At 40.8% G+C, this 4,794-nt stretch overlaps 1 non-coding gene across 1 annotated transcript; it reads right to left on the bottom strand.

Annotated features, from left to right (window-relative positions):
* Positions 1 to 692: 692 nt before the first annotated feature.
* LOC148577653 (small nucleolar RNA R71) lies at positions 693 to 800 on the bottom strand. Its single transcript, XR_015904707.1, has one exon. It is a non-coding gene; the product is annotated as a small nucleolar RNA R71 (small nucleolar RNA).
* Between the last annotated feature and the right edge of the window lie 3,994 nt (positions 801 to 4,794).

The raw sequence follows: 4,794 nt of genomic DNA, 5'->3' as shown, positions 1-4,794 counted from the left end.
TTACTAACACTCCTCTTTCACCCAAAAATTCGAATTCATTCCTCACCCTTGTGTTTGGATTCTCCTTCTTCTATTCATATCTTCTTCTACTCACATAAAGGAATCTCTATCATGTGACATAGAGGATTCCATATTTTCTTTTCTATTTTCTTCTTTTTCATATGAGCAGGAACAAGGATAAGAACATTCTTGTTGAAGCTGATCCTGAACCTGAAAGGACTCTAAAGAGGAAGCTAAGAGAAGCTAAAACACAACACTCTGAAGAGGACTTTACAGAAATTTTCGAAAAAGAAGGAGACATGGCCGAAAATAATAACAATGCAAGGAAGATGCTTGGTGACTTTACTGCACCAAATTCCAATTTACATGGAAGAAGCATCTCAATCCCTGCCATTGGAGCAAACAACTTTGAGCTGAAACCTCAATTAGTTTCTCTGATGCAACAGAACTGTAAGTTTTATGGACTTCCATCAGAAGATCCTTTTCAGTTCTTAACTGAATTCTTGCAGATCTGTGATACTGTTAAGACCAATGGGGTTGATCCCAAGGTCTACAGGCTTATTCTTTTCCCGTTTGCTGTAAGAGACAGAGCTAGAATATGGTTGGACTCTCAACCTAAGGATAGCCTGAACTCTTGGGATAAACTGGTCACAGCTTTCTTAGCCAAGTTCTTTCCTCCTCAAAAGCTTAGCAAGCTTAGAGTGGATGTTCAAACCTTCAGACAGAAGGAAGGTGAATCCCTCTATGAAGTTTGGGAGAGATACAAGGAACTAACCAAAAAGTGTCCTTCTGACATGCTTTCAGAATGGACCATCCTAGATATATTCTATGATGGTCTGTCTAAATTATCTAAAATGTCATTGGACCATTCTGCAGGTGGATTCATTCACCTAAAGAAAATGCCTGCAGAAGCTCAAGAACTCATTGACATGGTTGCAAATAACCACTTCATGTACACTTTTGAAAGGAATCCTGTGAGTAATGGGACGCCTCAGAGGAAGGGAGTTCTTGAAATTGATACTCTGAATGCCATATTCGCTCAGAATAAAATATTGACTCAGCAAGTCAATATGATCTCTCAGAGTCTGAATGGATTGAAGGAATCATCCAACAGTACTAAAGAGGCCTCTTCTGAAGAAGAAACTTATGATCCTGAGAACCCTGCAATAGCAGAGGTGAATTACATGAGTGAACCCTATGGAAACACCTATAATCCCTCATGGAGAAATCATCCAAATTTCTCATGAAAGGATCAACAAAAGCCTCAACAAGGCTTTAATAATGGTGGAAGAAACAGGTTTAGCAATAGCAAGCCTTTTCCATCATCCACTCAGCAACAGACAGAGAATTCTGAACAGAATCCATCTAGCTTAGCAAATATAGTCTCTGATCTATCTAAGGCCACTGTGAGTTTCATGAATGAAATAAGATCCTCCATTAGAAATTTGGAGGTACAAGTGGGCCAGCTGAGTAAAAGAGTCACTGAAACTCCTCCTTGTACTCTCCCAAGCAATACAGAAGAGAAGCCAAAGAGAGAGTGCAAGGCCATTGATTTGACCATCATGGCCAAACCTACAAGGAAAGAGGAAGACGTGAATCCTAGTGAGGAAGACCTCCTGGGACGTCCAGTGACCAATAAGGAGTTCCCCTTTGAGGAACCAAAAGAATCTGAGGCTCATCTAGAGACCATAGAGATTCAATTGAACCTTCTTCTGCCCTTCATGAGCTCTGATGAGTATTCTTCCTCTGAAAAGGATGAAGACATTACTGAAGAGCAAGTTGCTAAATACCTTGGTGCAATCATGAAGCATATTTGGTAATGAAACTTGGGAAGATGAACCTCCCTTGCTCACCAATGAACTAAATGCGAAATTACCTCAAAAGAAACAGGATCCTGGCAAATTCTTAATACCCTGTACCATAGGCACCATGACCTTTGAGAAGGCTCTGTGTGACCTAGGGTCAGGAATAAACTTAATGCCACTCTTTGTAATGGAGAAACTTGGGATCTTTGAGGTGCAAGCTACCAGAATCTCATTAGAGATGGCAGACAACTCAAGAAAACAGGCATATGGACAAGTAGAGGACGTGTTAGTAAAGGTTGAAGGCCTTTACATCCCTGCTGATTTCATAATCCTAGACACTGGGAAGGATGAGGATGAATCCATCATCCTTGGAAGACCCTTCCTAGCCACAGCAAGAGCTGTGATTGATGTGGACAGAGGAGAATTGGTCCTCCAACTGAATGAGGACAACCTTGTGTTTAAGACTCAAGGATCTCCTTCTGTAACCATGGAGAGGAAGCATGAAAAGTTTCTCTCACTGCAGAGTCAACCAAAGCTCCCACAGTGAAACTCTAAGTTTGGTGTTGGGAGGCCACAACCAAACTCTAAGTTTGGTGTTGAACCCCCATATTCAAACTCTAAGTTTGGTGTTGGGAGGTTCCAACTTTGCTCTGATTATCTGTGAGGCTCCATGAGAGCTCACTGTCAAGCTATTGACATTAAAGAAGCGCTTATTGGGAGGCAACCCAATGTTATTTAATTATATCTATTTTATTTTTTTTCTGTTATTTCGTGTTTTATTAGGTTGATGATCATATGAAGTCATAAAAACTACTGAAAAATCTAAAATAGAATGAAAAACAGCATTGAAAATAGCACACCCTGGAGGAGAGCAGTCTGGCGTTTAACGCCAGAAACAAGCAGCAGTCTGGCGTTAAACGCCAGGATTGCACAGCAAGGGCGTTTTACACGCCTAATTGGAGCAGGGATGTTAAGTCCTTGACCCCACTTGATCTGTGGACCCCACAAGATCCCCACATCTTCTTCTCTCCTCTTCACACCTTTTCATAACTCTTTTCCCCAAATACCCTTCACCAATCACCTCAATCACTCTTTCCCATCACCTCTTTACCACTCACATCCATTCTCTCTTCCCCATAAACCCCACCTACCTTCAAAATTCAAACTATTTTCCGTCCCAAACCCAACCCTAATGGCCGAACCCTACACCCCCCCTCACTCCTATATAAACCCCTCACTCCTTCTTCATTTTCACACAACGCAACCTTCTCTTCTTTTCCTTGGCCGAATACATCTTCTTCCCCCATCTCCTCTATTTTCTTCTTCTTCTACTATTTTCTTTCTTCTTTTGCTCGGGGACGAGCAAACATTTTAAGTTTGGTGTGGTAAAAGCATAGCTTTTTGTTTTTCCATAACCATTTATGGCATCCAAGGCCAGAGAAACCTCTAGAAAGAGGAAAGGGAAGGCAATTACTTCCACCTCTGAGTCATGAGAGATGGAAAGATTCATCTCAAAGGTCCATCAAGACCAATTCTATGAAGTTGTGGCCAAGAAGAAAGTGATCCCTGAGGTTCCTTTCAAGCTCAAAAAGAATGAGTATCTGGAGATCCGACTTGAGATCCAAAGAAGAGGTTGGGAAGTTCTCACCAACCCCATTCAACAAGTCAGGATCCTAATGGTTCAAGAGTTCTATGCAAATGCATGGATCACTAGGAACCATGATCAAAGTGTGAATCCGAATCCAAAGTATTGGCTCACCATGGTTCGGGGGAAATACTTAGTTTTCAGTCCGGAAAATATAAGGCTAGCGTTCAACTTGCCAATGATGGAAGAGAACGCACGCCCCTACACATGAATGGTCAACTTTGATCAAAGGTTGGACCAAGTCCTCATAGACATATGTGAGGAAGGAGCTCAATGGAAAATTGACTCAAGAGGCAAGCCGGTTCAACTAAGAAGGCATGACCTCAAACCAGTGGCTAGGGGATGGTTAGAGTTTATTCAACACTCAATCATTCCTACTAGTAACCGGTCTGAAGTTACTATAGACCGAGCCATCATGATCCATAGTATCATGATTGGAGAGGAGGTGGAAGTTCATGAGATTATACCTCAAGAACTTTACAAGGTGGCTGACAAGTCCTCCACTTGGGCAAGGTTAGCCTTTCTTCACCTCATATGCCACCTCTGCAATTCGGCAGGAATTGACATAGAGGGAGACATCCTCATTGAAGAGGACAAGCCCATCACTAAGAAAAGGATGGAGCAAATAAGAGATCATGGACCTCAACATGAGCATGAGAAAATTCCTCACCATGAAATCCCTGAGATTTCTCAAGGGATGCACTTTCCTCCACAAAACTATTGGGAGCAAATTAACACCTCCCTAGGAGAATTAAGTTCCAATATGGGACAACTAAGAGTGGAGCACCAAGAGCACTCCATCATCCTCCATGAGATTAGAGAAGATCAAAGAACCATGAGGGAGGAGCAACAAAGGCAAGGAAGAGACATAGAGGAGCTCAAAAGCACCATTGGTTCTTCAAGAAGAGGAAGACGCCACCCTTACTAAGGTTGACTCATTCCTTAATCTCCTTGTCTATTTATTTTCTGTTTTCGGTTTCCATGCTTCATGTTTAATTATGTTTATGTCTTTACTATATGATCATTTATGTTTAAGTATCTATTTCTTAAAGCTATGAATGTCCTATGAATCCATCACCTCTCTTAAATGAAAAATGCTTTAATTACAAAAGAACAAGAAGTACATGGTTTTGAATTCATCCTTGAAACTAGTTTAATTATTTTGATGTGGTGACAATACTTTTTGTTTTCTGAATGAATGCTTGAACAGTGCATATGTCTTTTGAAATTGTTGTTTATGAATGTTAAATATGTTGGCTCTTGAAGAATAAGGAAAAGGAGACATGTTATTTGATAATCTGAAAAATCATAAAAATGATTCTTGAAGCAAGAAAAAGTAGTGAA

Source organism: Arachis ipaensis, chromosome B1 (assembly GCF_059453495.1).
Source record: "Arachis ipaensis isolate K30076 ecotype BB chromosome B1, ASM5945349v1, whole genome shotgun sequence".
Taxonomy (NCBI): Eukaryota; Viridiplantae; Streptophyta; class Magnoliopsida; order Fabales; family Fabaceae; genus Arachis; species Arachis ipaensis.
This window is presented reverse-complemented; position numbering and strand designations above follow the sequence as displayed.